Source organism: Coregonus clupeaformis, chromosome 27, assembly GCF_020615455.1.
Source record: "Coregonus clupeaformis isolate EN_2021a chromosome 27, ASM2061545v1, whole genome shotgun sequence".
Taxonomy (NCBI): domain Eukaryota; kingdom Metazoa; phylum Chordata; class Actinopteri; order Salmoniformes; family Salmonidae; genus Coregonus; species Coregonus clupeaformis.
In genome coordinates this window covers 41,441,111-41,455,505 of record NC_059218.1, presented here as the reverse complement: position 1 = coordinate 41,455,505, position 14,395 = coordinate 41,441,111, and the positions used below count along the sequence as shown (strand labels likewise).

The 14,395-nt window shown below is 42.5% G+C and overlaps 1 protein-coding gene and 1 long non-coding RNA gene across 4 annotated transcripts in view; both read left to right on the top strand.

Moving 5' to 3' along the window:
• Positions 1 to 666: 666 nt before the first annotated feature.
• Positions 667 to 2,063, top strand: LOC121564195. Its single transcript, XR_006657508.1, has 3 exons — positions 667 to 744; positions 1,440 to 1,502; positions 1,615 to 2,063. It is a non-coding gene; the product is annotated as an uncharacterized LOC121564195 (long non-coding RNA).
• A 1,787-nt stretch (positions 2,064 to 3,850) lies between these two features.
• Positions 3,851 to 14,395, top strand: part of arfip2b (ADP-ribosylation factor interacting protein 2b) — an 82,373-nt gene continuing 71,828 nt past the window's right edge. For all 3 annotated transcript variants that reach the window (XM_045208215.1, XM_045208216.1, XM_045208213.1), the window contains exon 1: positions 3,851 to 4,157. The gene's annotated coding sequence lies outside the window, so the exon portion shown is untranslated. The remainder of the gene's footprint in view (positions 4,158 to 14,395) is intronic.

Here is a 14,395-nt window from a genome sequence, read left to right as displayed (position 1 = left end):
ACGCTCTTATCCAGAGCGACTTACAGTTAGTGAGTGCGTAAATTTTTCATACTGGCCCCCCGTGGGAATCGAACCTACAACCCTGGCGTTGCAAGCGCCGTGCTCTACCGACTGAGCTACAGGAGGCCTTACGACAGCTAACATTCCCTTTTAATTTGTTTCAGCTGTTTTGCATTGACATTTATATCCATATTAATGATGCTGCATGATTTTGCCTGGTCAGAAAAATGGTTAGCTGACGTCAGAGTTTGCAAACAGGTCGAGTGGCAAACAGCTAGTTCAGAAAGCAAAGAAATATAATTTTGATAAAGCATAATGTTAATTAAAATGAACGATTAAAAAAGACCAGCATGCAAGAATCTGGGTGAAGGAGTACAATAGCACTATACGTAAAGGTAACAAAGTGAATGAATAAATATATGACTAAAATAGAAAACAAGGCTAGATAAATGAACATTATAACATTTTTAAAATGTGAGCATGTTTGTAACCTAGCTAGCTAGCTTACTTAGCTAACTAAACAGAAAAAGCTAGGCTACTTTAATTCACCACTTTACAAGCTCGCCAGTCAACTCTTTAAATAAATATATATTTGTATTATGGGATATACCAAATAGAGCTACAGACCCAGCCTGACTTTGGCAATTAGCTAATTGTTACTTTTCTTTTAGTATTTCAGTGTAGAGTCAATTGTGGGGACTATGTTTCATGAAGCCATTAGAAGACTGTTTGCTGACTGAGGGGGTATGTATAAAGTATTTATAATAAATTATGTATAATAAGTCTTGGTGATTCAATAGTCAAGTTAATCATTACATGACTTTTAACCAGTGGTGGAAAAAGTACCCAATTGTCAAAGTTGAGTAAAAGTAAAATAACTTAATAGAAAATGACTCAAGTAAAAGTGAGTCACCCAGAAAATTACTACCTAAGACAAAAGTCTAAAAGTATTTGGTTTTAAACATACTTAAGTATCAAAGGTTAAAGTATAAATAATTTCAAATTCCTTGTATTAAGCAAACCAGATGGAACCATTCTTGTTTTTTTTTATTTACGGATAGCCAGGGGCACACGCCAACACTCAGACATCATTTACAAACGAAGCATGTGTGTTTAGTGAGTCGGGTAGACCAGAGGCAGTAGGGATGACCAGGAATGTTCTCTTGATAAGTGCGGGAATTTGACCATTTTCCTGTCCTGCTAAGCATTCAAAATGTAATGAGTACTTTTGGGTGTCAGGGAAAATGTATGGAGTAAAAAGTACATTATTTTATTTAGGAATGTAGTGAAGTAAAAGTTGTTGAAAAGATAGATAGTAAGTAGTACTTTAAAGTATTTTTACTTAAGTAATTTACACCACTGCTTTTGTAGTACTTTAAGTATTTTTACTTAAGTAATTTACACTACTGCTTTTAACACACTATCTATGTTTTACTCAGTCTGGCAGTAACACAGAATGATCAGAGGATCTCTCTTTCGGCTGCTGCTGACAACAACTGCATGTAAGTTGTTCTTCTACATCATAATAATTATATGGCTGCATAGCATTCTTGACTTCATTTTGGCAGATTAACTCATGTTTTTACTTGTTTTTTTATTTTTCTCTGTAACCAGTCAGGCCACAACCCTGTACTGGTGGTAGTTGGACCTGTGGCCGAAAGGTGGCCGGTTCGAATCCCAGGCCGGGCCCTGGAAAATATGTGTGGAATTGATCTGACAACTGGAGGGCTGCTGAGTTCACATCCTCAAAACATTCCCCTACCATTGGGTTATTGAGCAAGGCCCTTAACCCAACAACATGCTCTCCATCCAGGGGCTCTGCACTGCAGCTTGATCCTGTGCTGGTCTCAACTGTATGTGTGAGGTCTGCTGTTTGGTGGGGTTGAGAACGGAGCAGAAGCCACATGTTTGCTGTAACTAATGGACAAAGCTGTATTGTATTGTATTGTAAAGAAGACAGACAGAGTTGATGTGGGTCATCATTCAAACAAAGAGATGCCTCCCTGGCCACCAGTGCACATTTCCAAACTACGTTTGCATATAATGAAACATTCTAAAAACTATGCTGGTATTCTTTTGTCAATTATTTAATTGTTTGTTAAATTATATTATTTGCAAAAAATATTACTGTTTAATAAATCATAAATGGCACCAGGAAGGGTTCCATATGGAACCATTTTGGATCAGTGAAGAGGAACCTCTATGGTTCTGATCAAAGAACTCTATAAAAGGGTTCTATATAGAAGCAAGCGACAGAACCCTTTTCGGATCTATAAGGAACCTTTTTTTCTAAGAGTGTGTTTTATTGCCGGAAGAGAAAACCATGCACGTTTAAAAAAGATATGCTACTTTATTATTTGTATCTATAAAATGTCTTGCACAACTAACTACATTTGTTTTTATCACTTTATACATTTATTTTGAGATTCCACCCTGTAAATGTAATTTGCCTGATGACGCGCAATTGCAGAAGGATAGTCTCATTTCATACAAGTGCATTTCCTTCTCCTCGCCGCCTCTCCTAGATGACCTTTGACCCTTTTCAAAAGGAGGCCAGAGAGGTTTGAGGAAAGAGGATGCAGGAGTTGAGCAAATCCAATTGAGAAAAGGCCCAGGTGTCATCAAGGATCCAGCCGATTCAGCACTTCCTGTTTTTTAACCAATCTTCTTCAGGGTCTGTTTTGACTTAAGACTTAATCACTCTCCTTACCGTAAGGACCGTGAGAGGGCAACCATAGTCAGAGGGCTAGTCATGGTTGCGGTCAACTCAAACACTGCCCAAAAAACTCTGAAAGCACACATCAGCAACTAATGATATTTAGGGGATATTAGCGTTCCTATCTGATGTTTGGTTTTCATTTTTATAATCACACTCTACCCAGGTGAGTTGGCATGGCAGATTGAGTAGTAGGATTAGTCATGCTGTTTCAGTTCTTACTGTATCCATTTCAATGTTATCCACTGATTTACTGTATCCATTTCAATGTTATCCACTGATTTGAAAAATAGCTAAACATTTTATTAATGGACTCCATCAGACACAAAGAGAGAGAGAGAGAGAGAGAGAGAGAGAGAGAGAGAGAGAGAGAGAGAGAGAGAGAGAGAGAGAGAGAGAGAGAGAGAGAGAGAGAGAGAGATGGAGACAGAGAGACAAGAGAGAGAGAGAGAGAGAGAGAGAGAGAGAGATAGAGACAGAGAGAGAAAGAGAGAGAGAGAGATAGAGACAGAGAGAGAAAGAGAGAGAGAGAGAGAGAGAGAGAGAGAGAGAGACAGACAGAGAGAGACAGAGAGAGAGACAGACAGAGAGAGAGATAGAGAGAGAGAGAGAGAGAGATAGAGACAGAGAGAAAGAGAGAGAGAGAGAGAGATAGAGATAACAGCCTGCTACCTGATTTCTAAAGTAACACTGACACCCGCTGACCAAAATACTACATGTACCCTACTCTCTTTGTCTCTCTCTCGTTTGTTTGTGTTTGTTTGTGTGTGTGTGTGTATTTCTTTCTGCCTATCTGTGTCTAGATAGGCAGCCCAATTTTGATTTTTTTCTCACTTGGTCTTTTGACCAATCACAACAGAACTTTTCACATCAGATCTTTTTCAGAGCTTATCTGATTGGTCAAAAGACCAATTCGTGTCTAAACGCAGTCTAAGTGTCTCTGTGTGTGCTTGTTTCTGTGTTGCTGTCTCTGTGTACTATAGCCTACAATCAGTCGTCTCCTCTCTTGTTTGGCTGAATTAGATGTTAGTCCAATTCCCTCAAACACGATCTGCAGTGCCCCTAGCTGTTCATTCCCAGAATAATCGAAGTGCGCGCACATAGTAGTCCGTGAACGCGCATCACGCTGTCCAGAAAAAAAAGGTGCTGAAATGTCGTCAGTTCCGCGAAGCATTTCTAGCCTGGAAAAGCGGGGTTGGACCTCTGTACAAACAACAAGCCGGAGAGTGATCAGCCTGTTTAGCAGCCATGCCATAAGACAACACTGAAACCAGATGAATCTGTCATCGGTTCGTAAATTAATTCGATCTTGTCATTTTCCACGACTGACGGACACGCACAACGCGTCTCGACGAAGCCGCGCATTAACTGGAATGCACTGACGTTAGCCAGTTGGCTAGCTAGCTTTCTGAATAGCTCATTCAAGACGAAGCTTCAACAGGTAACAACCATATGTTCTGTTTTCGGACCCCCTTTGTTTAGTTTGTTTCGGACATATTTGAAAGTAGCTAGTTAGCTGGCTTATCAAGAGAGCTGTGTATAGATGCTGATCTGGGTTAACAGTTAGGTAACGTTAGCCAGCTAGCTAACTAGTTATCCAGGCCATTTTACTGACCTGTTTCCCAACCGGACCTTGCTTATTTATTTACTCCAACGACGTTATTTTGTTGTAGAATTTGAGATGTCAGCTGTCTTGGCAGTCTTGGCAAGTTAGCTCATTGCCTTAATAGACATTTTATAACATTTAGCTTTATAACTAGCTAAAGAGTTTGTAGAAAGCTTTCTATTTGCCGCTAATAAACTAGACTCGCCCATGTCACCGCTGCAAACGTTACCTGTTGAAATTCACCTGCGCTGCACCTGCCTGTCTTGGTGGTGTCAGTTTAGACTGATTAATCAGGCTCTAATACACAATTAAATGGTATATACAGCCTGAAACTAATGCCTGCAAAATCGTGTAAATGTTCCTTACAAGCCGTAATGTTGAATAAATAAAATGTTAATTTACTCTACGGTTGCCTGTATGGTTTGACCTTAAGCTGTTCGAAATTTGAGACAAAATATCCACAGGAAAGTATTGTTTACCCGACTTTTTAGAGAGCCAGTAGATATGTGGTTCGGTCAAGTTAACTTGTTCGGTTTTCTCTCGTCAATAGCTATTGAACCAAGCATTCGTTTACAATGAATCATGGGAGGTTGGAGAACAATCAACACTTTTTGTGTGTGAATTCAATTTTTTTTAAACATTGAAACCCAAATAAAATAATACAAAATTCACACTGTCGATTGTTCTTCATCCTCCCCTGATTCAGAATATACCATTTTCATTGTCATGGCATACTTGGTTCAATAGCTACTGACGAGAGAGAACTGAAAATCCAATATAAATTAACTTTACCTTGGTGCTGAACTGAACCATATATACTGAACAAAAATATAAACGCAACATAGGCCCTAATCTATGGATTTCACATGACTGGGCAGGGACAGAGCTGTGCCTGGCTCCATAGTGGGTGGGCCTGGCTCCCAAGGGGTGGGCCTGTGCCCTCCCAGGCCCACCCACTAGGGAGCCAGGCCCAGCCAATCAGAATGAGTTTTTTCCCCCCACAGAAGGGCTTTATTACAGACAGAAATACTCCTCAGCACCCACCCAGCACAAGGTGCACCTGTGTAATGAGCATGTGGTTTAATCCGCTTTTTAATATGCCACACCTGTTAGGTGGATGGATTATTTTAGCAAAGGATAAATGCTCACTAACAGGGATGTAAACACATTTGTGCAGACCATTTTAGAGAAATAAGCATTTTGTGCGTATGGAACATTTCTGGGAACTTTTATTTCAGCTCATGAAAAATGGGACCAACACTTTACGTGTTGCATCTATAGTTTTGTTCAGTATAGATGCGGGAAGGAAACGATCTTGGAGGAAAGACCTCCGGAAGGTGGTGAGTGACTCCGCTGTCCTGGCGTCGTTAGGGAGATTGTTCCACCATTGGGGTGCCAGAGTAGCGAACAGTTTTGACTGGGCTGAGCGGGAACTGTGCTTCCGCAGAGGTAGGGGGGCCAGCAGGCCAGAGGTGGATGAACGCAATGCCCTCGTTTGGGTGTAGGGACTGATCAGAGCCTGAAGGTACGGAGGTGCCGTTCCCCTCACAGCTCCATAGGCAAGCACCATGGTCTTGTAGCAGATGCGAGCTTCAACTGGAAGCCAGTGGAGTGTTCGGAGGAGCGGGGTGACGTGAGAGAACTTGGGAAGGTTGAACACCAGACGGGCTGCGGCATTCTGGATGAGTTGTAGGGGTTTAATGGCACAGGCAGGGAACCCAGCCAACAGCGAGTTGCAGTAATCCAGACAGGAGATGATAAGTGCCTGGATTAGGACCTGTGCCGCTTCCTGTGTAAGGCAGGGTCGTACTCTCCGATTGTTGTAGAGCATGAACCTACAGGATCGGGTCACCGCCTTGATGTTAGCGGAGAACAACAGGGTGTTGTCCAGGGTCACGCCAAGGCTCTTCGCACTCTGGGAGGAGGACACAACGGAGTTGTCAACCGTGATGGCGAGATCATGGAACGGGCAGTCCTTCCCCGGGAGGAAGAGCAGCTCCGTCTTGCCGAGGTTCAGCTTGAGGTGGTGATCCGTCATCCACACTGATATGTCTGCCAGACATGCAGAGATGCGATTCGCCACCTGGTTATCAGAAGGGGGAAAGGAGAAGATTAGTTGTGTGTCGTCTGCGTAGCAATGATAGGAGATGCCATGTGAGGATATGACAGAGCCAAGTGACTTGGTGTATAGTGAGAATAGGAGAGGGCCTAGAACTGAGCCCTGGGGGACACAAGTGGTGAGAGCACGTGGTGCGGGGACAGATTCTCGCCACGCCACTTGGTAGGAGCGACCGGTCAGGTAGGACGCAATCCAAGAGTGAGCCACGCCAGAGATGCCCAACTCAGAGAGGGTGGAGAGGAGGATCTGATGGTTCACAGTATCAAAGGCAGCAGACAGGTCTAGAAGGACAAGAGCAGAGGAGAGAGAGTTAGCTTTAGCAGTGCGGAGAGCCTCCGTGACGCAGAGAAGAGCAGTCTCAGTTGAATGACCAGTCTTGAAACCTGACTGGTTTGGATCAAGAAGGTCATTCTGAGAGAGATGGCAGGAGAGTTGGCTAGAGACGGCACGCTCAAGAGTTTTGGAGAGAAAAGAAAGAAGGGATACTGGTCTGTAGTTGTTGACATCAGAGGGATCGAGTGTTGGTTTTTTGAGAAGGGGTGCAACTCTCGCTCTCTTGAAGACGGAAGGGACATAGCCAGTGGTCAAGGATGAGTTGATGAGCGAGGTGAGGTAAGGGAGAAGGTCACCGGAGATGGTCTGGAGAAGAGAGGAGGGGATAGGGTCAAGCGAGCTGGTTGTTGGGCGGCCGGCCATCACAAGTCGCAAGATTTCATCTGGAGAGAGAGGGGAGAAAGAAGTCAAAGCATAGGGTAGGGCAGTGTGAGCAGGACCAGCAGTGTCATTTGACTTAACAAACGAGGATCGGATGTCGTCAACCTTCTTTTCAAAATGGTTGACGAAGTCATCCACAGAGAGGGAGGAGGGGGGGAGCGGGAGGAGGATTCAGCAGGGAGGAGAAGGTGGCAAAGAGCTTCCTAGGGTTAGAGGCAGATGCTTGGAATTTAGAGTGGTAGAAAGTGGCTTTAGCAGCAGAAACAGATGAAGAAAATGTAGAGAGGAGGGAGTGAAAAGATGCCAGGTCCGCAGGGAGTCTAGTTTTCCTCCATTTCCGCTCGGCTGCCCGGAGCCCTGTTCTGTGTGCTCGCAATGAGTCGTCAAGCCACGGAGCTGGAGGGGAGGACCGAGCCGGCCGGGAGGATAGGGGACATAGAGAGTCAAAGGATGCAGAAAGGGAGGAGAGGACGGTTGAGGAGGCAGAATCAGGAGATTGGAGGGAGAAGGATTGAGCAGAGGGAAGAGATGATAGGATGGAAGAGGAGAGAGTAGCGGGAGAGAGAGAGAGCGAAGGTTGCGACGGCGCATTACCATCTGAGTAGGGGCAGAGTGAGTAGTGTTGGAGGAGAGCGAGAGAGAGAAAAGGATACAAAGTAGTGGTCGGAGACTTGGAGGGGAGTTGCAGTGAGATTAGTAGAAGAACAGCATGTTCACGTTATTGTAAATAAATAAATGTTTGACTACCACCGCTAACCAGCTTATACGAACGAGAGTTAGCGTTTAACAGTCACTTCTTCTAAATTGGACTTAAGTAACAACATTGTTGGCCTGTTACAATGCATAAATCAATGACGGATTTGACGAATATCCACTTTGTTAGATCAGATTTGTTGAATGTGCGACTCTGGCTTTACCTCATCTATACTTACCAGCTCTCTAACAAGTCGAGTAAACAATACTTTCCTGTAGATATTTTGTCTCAAATTTCGAGCAGCTGAAGGACAAAATGCACAGACAACCGGTAGAGTAAGATTTTTAAATGTAATTTTATTCAACAATCTGGCTTGTAAGGAACATTTTACACATTTGCAGGCAAGGTCTGATATGTTGCATCAGCCTCATAGAGCCCACAGTGGAGGTGTCATAATACCCATAAAACCTAGCGGTCAAACAGGGAAATGGTTCCAATCGTTTGGCGTAACGTTTTGATAACCATGTACATCTCAGAGAAGGTGACTTTTATCAATATATTGGGCTCTATTTACTCTCAGATTCTAAAATGCTAATTAGCATCAACGTAGACATCATGCAAGACTACAAATCCCTGTCTTGCAGGTCTCTAGCTGACACCTTTGCTAATATGTATTGTGTCAATTTCAAACTTGCACAAAACAGTACACAGAATTTAAAAATATTTAGCCAATTTATTCATTACTACATTAAGCTAACAGATAGTTAATCCAGAGATTCTTACCTTTGCCTCGATTTGGCAGTCTCGTCGAGATCATCATGGCATTTGTAGTTGTTTATGATGGCCACATTAGCATTTCATTTTGGGGGGGTAAATACAGGCGAATATATTGATAAAAGTCACCTTGTCGTAGAGAGATTTACACGAAAGACAGCCCTTATTTTAAGTGTTTCTAAAATCCCCAATGGGAAATATAAATGGTGGAAAAATGATTGGAAAGATTTCCCTGTTTGACCGCTAGGTTTTATGGGTATTATGACACCTCCACTGTGGGGCTCTATGAGGCTGATGCAACAGATCAGACCGTTTCGCTTAAAATGTTAATAAAGTTTGATTTCTTCATATTATAAGCTTAAAGCGCACATGGCTGTAGGCTGTTCGCGAATGTTCCAAAATGTAATTAGCGGGAAAACACTGTTATCAAAAGCACACCGCACGTGCGAGCGGTTTCATGTGACATTTTCAATGGCATATTAAGTGTTTTTATAGAATAATTCCGGTTGTATTTTGGCTAGGCTACTTTGAAACAAGGTAAGACATGCTTCTTAAAATTACATAAAACGTCCAGGTTGTAAACCGTTATGGTTAAATAGTTTGAAAATGCTGACTGCCTCCTCTGATTCAAGGTGGGTGATGTGCGGTGCGCAACAGGCACTGTCCTTCACTCTCCGGCTCTTGTGACCATTTTGATATGAACAAACCGTGTCTCGTTGACAGAATCAAGCCTTTAGACGTTAACGTTAATTATCCTTCATTATATTTGTCAAACATGACTAGCGTCTACATTGTTTTGCAAACGTATTCATCCCCCTTGGTGTTTTTCCTATTTTGTTGCATTACAGCCTGTAATTTAAATTGATATTTATTTGGATTTCATGTAATGGACATTCACAAAATAGTCCAAATTGGTGAAGTGAAATGAAAAAAATAACTTGTTTCATAAAATTCTAAAAATAAATAACGGAAAAGTGGTGCATGCATATGTTTTCACCCCCTTTGCTATGAAGCCCCTAAATAAGATCTGGAGCAACCAATTACCTTCAGAAGTCACATAATTAGATGAATAAAGTCCACCTGTGTGCAATCTAAGTGTCACATGATCTCAGTATATATACACCTGTTCTGAAAGGCCCCAGAGTCTGCAACACCACTAAGCAAGGGGCACCACCAAGCAAGCGGCACCATGAAGACCAACGAGCTCTCCAAACAGGTCAGGGACAAAGTTGTGGAGAAGTACAGATCAGGGTTGGGTTATAAAAAAATATCTGAAACTTTGAACATCCCACAAAACACCATTTAAATCCATTATTTAAAAAATTGAAAGAATATGGCACCACAACAAACCTGCCAAGAGAGGGCCGCCCACCAAAACTCTGTTGAGATGAGACTAAAAGCTTTTTGGCCATCAAGGAAAACGCTATGTCTGGCGCAAATCCAACACCTCTCATCACCCCGAGAACATCATCCCCACAGTGAAGCATGGTGGTGGCAGCATCATGCTGTGAGATGTTTTTCATCGGCAGGGACTGGGAAACTGGTCAGAATTGAAGGAATGATAGATGGTGCTAAATACAGGGAAATTCTTGAGGGAAACCTGTTTCAGTCTTCCAGAGATTTGAAACTGGGATGGAGGTTCACCTTCCAGCAGGACAATGACCCTAAGCATACTGCTAAAGCAACACTCAAGTGGTTTAAGGGGAAACGTTTAAATGTCTTGGAATGGCCTAGTCAAAGCCCAGAACTCAATCCAATTGAGAATCTGTGGTATGACTTAAAGATTGCTGTACACCAGCGGAACCCATCCAACTTGAAGGAGATGGAGCAGTTTTGCCTTGAAGAATGGGCCAAAATCCCAGTGGCTAGATATGCCAAGCTTATAGAGACATACCCAAGAGACTTGCAGCTGTAATTGCTGCAAAAGGTGGCTCTACAAAGTATTGACTTTGTGGGGGGTGAATAGTTATGCACGCTCAAGTTTTTTTGTCTTATTTCTTGTTTGCTTCACACAAAAATATATATTTTGCAACTTCAAAGTGGTAGGCATGTTGTGTAAATCAAATGATACAATCCCCCCCAAAAAACAATTTTAATTCCAGGTTGTAAGGCAACAAAATAGGAAAAATGCCAAGGGGGGTGAATACTTTCGCAAGCCACTGTAGCCTATGTATATGCAATTAAAGGTCTCATTAAAGTTTGGCTACATTTTCTGGCGCATGGGTTTGGACACGAAGCTGTAGTCATTATGCATATCACCTACACTTTGACCTGTAGGCTTTTTTTTATTTGTGTACATGGAAAAGAGATCCAATTCGGATCAGAGTAATTATTGTGATTTATTTGTTAGTTTTTTTACTTGTCCATTCAGACAAATTAAATGTATATTATTCTTGTCCTACTATAAAAAATAAAATAAAAAATTGTTACAGACCAGAGGACAAGCCTTAATGTTGAGCCCTGCATTACTAGCTACAGGTAACTGCCAAAATAAAGCAAACACTTGATTAAATGATAAAGTATATTGAAAGCAGGTGCTTCCAGACAGGTGTGTTTCCTGAGTTAATTAAGCAATTAACGTCCCATCATGCTTAGGGTCATGTATGGGAAAAAAAAAAAAAAAAAAAGCCCAGTTGCCCATTATTTTGGCTACCATGGCTAGAAGAGATCTCAGTGACTTTGAAAGAGTCAGTCACCAGATCTCAACCCAATTGAACACTTATGGGAGATTCTGGAGCGGTGTATGAGACTGTGTTTTCCACCACCATAAACAAAACACCAAATGATGGAATTTGCTGTGGAAGAATGGTGTCGCATCCCTCCAATAGAGTTCCAGACACTTGTAGAATCTATGCCAAGACACACTGAAGCTGTTCTGGCACTCTCTGATTGGCCCAACACTCTATTAAGACACTGTATGTTGCTGTTTGCTTTATTTCTGCAGTTATCTGTAGCTACCAAATGATTTGATTGTTCCATTGTGCTCGTGATGCACTGCCATGATGCCTACAGTGAGGGAAAAAAGTATTTGATCCCCTGCTGATTTTGTACGTTTGCCCACTGACAAAGAAATTATCAGTCTATAATTTTAATGGTAGGTTTATTTGAACAGTAAGAGACAGAATAACAACAACAAAATCCAGAAAAACACATGTAAAAAATGTTATAAATTGATTTGCATTTTAATGAGGGAAATAAGTATTTGACCCCTCTGCAAAACATGACTTAGTATTTGGTGGCAAAACCCTTGTTGGCAATCACAGAGGTCAGACGTTTCTTGTAGTTGGCCACCAGGTTTGCACACATCTCAGGAGGGATTTTGTCCCACTCCTCTTTGCAGATCTTCTCCAAGTCATTAAGGTTTCGAGGCTGACGTTTGGCAACTCGAACCTTCAGCTTCCTCCACAGATTTTCTATGGAATTAAGGTCTGGAGACTGGCTAGGCCACTCCAGGACCTTAATGTGCTTCTTCTTGAGCCAGTCCTTTGTTGCCTTGGCCGTGTGTTTTGGGTCATTGTCATGCTGGAATACCCATCCACGACCCATTTTCAATGCCCTGGCTGAGGGAAGGAGGTTCTCACCCAAGATTTGACGGTACATGGCCCCGTCCATCGTCCCTTTGATGCGGTGAATTTGTCCTGTCCCCTTAGCAGAAAAACACCCCCAAAGCATAATGTTTCGACCTCCATGTTTGACGGTGGGGATGGTGTTCTTGGGGTCATAGGCAGCATTCCTCCTCCTCCAAACAGTGGGCAAACGTACAAAATCAGCAGGGGATCAAATACTTTTTTCCCTCACTGTAGGTGTAGCCTATCTAATCAATGGGGTACAAAATATTTGTTTGTGGTACCTCATCTCTCCTAATCACAAGTGGTTTTCTTAAAGTGGCAATCAGCAGTTGAAACAATAACAAAGCGCCAAACCCAGCCCGTTTCTGTAAAAAAGCTGAGCGACGGGGCTGAAGAAATGTAACCACTCTCAAATTCATAGACAGAGCAATGGATTCAAGGACTGACCATCCATGATATCAACGTTTATAGTATTAACAATGTGTTGAGGCTATACACTGTTTGTTTACATTGTTTACAAAGATTGGAGTAAAACAAGCTCCTATTTGGGGTTCTGATGGGGAACGACAGTTGAACTAAGCTCATGAGGAATTTATAAGTGATATTCTTCAAGAATCAGTGGGTACATATCGTTCATTTCTAAGTCCAAAAATAGATGCAGCAACTGCAGATTGCCTCTAAAGACAAGGTGATCTGAAGTCAGTTACAGTGACAGTGATGGATCCAAACTGCTCTGTGCTTTAAAGACAAGCTGATCTGAAGTCAGTTACAGTGACAGTGATGGTTCCAAACTGCTCTGTGCTTTAAAGACAAGGTGATCTGAAGTCAGTTACAGTGACAGTGATGGATCCAAACTGCTCTGTGCTTTAAAGACAAGGTGATCTTAAGTCAGTAACAACTTTTTTTTTTAAAAGCTCAAACCGTATAACTACATATGCCACCCCGTCTGTTAGACTTCAAGGCTATTCAATCGTTTTTCTGTCCCACCATTGATGGTAATCTCATGCACTTTGGAATAGCGAGTGTTTTTATTATTGTAATTGAGTTTATCAGCTGCACATCAGTCCTCCTGAGAGCCATCCTAGCAGTTGTCATGGTGACAGGACAGACGCGGCCTTGCTGAAAGGACACAACTAGGCTATCTATTCTGTTGTCTGTAGAGAACCACTCTTCTGTCTCCTTCTCTCTCCCCCCCTTCACTCTTTCTCCCTCACCCTCTCTCCATGTCTCTTTTGTATAGCCCTAATGGTTTCTGCCAATTTTATTCCACTGTCAGTAGGACTTTTTGTGGGTTCCATTTGAACAGATCAGAAAAGGTTTTGTTCGTTTTTTATAAATGATTCTACTAGACATACAAATGTATGCAAATGTACAGTCGTGGTCAAAAGTTTTGAGAATGACACAAGTATTGGTCTTCACAAAGTTCGCTGCTTCAGTGTTATGAGATATTTTTGTCAGATGTTACTATGGTATACTGAAGTATAATTACAAGCATTCCATAAGTGTCAAAGGCTTTTATTGACAATTACATTAAGTTTATGCAAAGAGTCAATATTTTTCAAGACCTCTGCAATCCGCCCTGGCATGCTGTCAATTAACTTCTGGGCCACATCCTGACTGATGGCAGCCCATTCTTGCATAATCAATGCTTGGAGTTTGTCAGAATTTGTGGGTTTTTGTTTGTCCAGCCGCCTCTTGAGGATCGACCACAAGTTCTCAATGGGATTAAGGTGTGGGGAGTTTCCTGGCCATGGACCCAACATTTTGATGTTTTGTTCCCCGAGCCACTTAGTTATCACTTTTGCCTTATGGCAAGGTGCTCCATCATGCTGGAAAAGGCTGTGTTCTTAGGCGAAATTGTGAGTGAGCCCACTCCCTTGGCTGAGAAGCAACCCCACACATGAATGGTCTCAGGATGCTTTACTGTTGGCATGACACAGGACTGATGGTAGCGCTCACCTTGTCTTCTCCGGACAAGCTTTTTTCCGGATGCCCCAAACAATCAGAAAGGGGATTCATCAGAGAAAATGAGTTTACCCCAGTCCTCAGCAGTCCAATCCCTGTACCTTTTGCAGAATATCAGTCTGTCCCTGATGTTTTTCCTGGAGAGAAGTGGCTTCTTTGCTGCCCTTCTTGACACCAGGCCATCCTCCAAAAGTCTTCGCCTCACTGTGCGTGCAGATGCACTCACACCTGCCTGCTG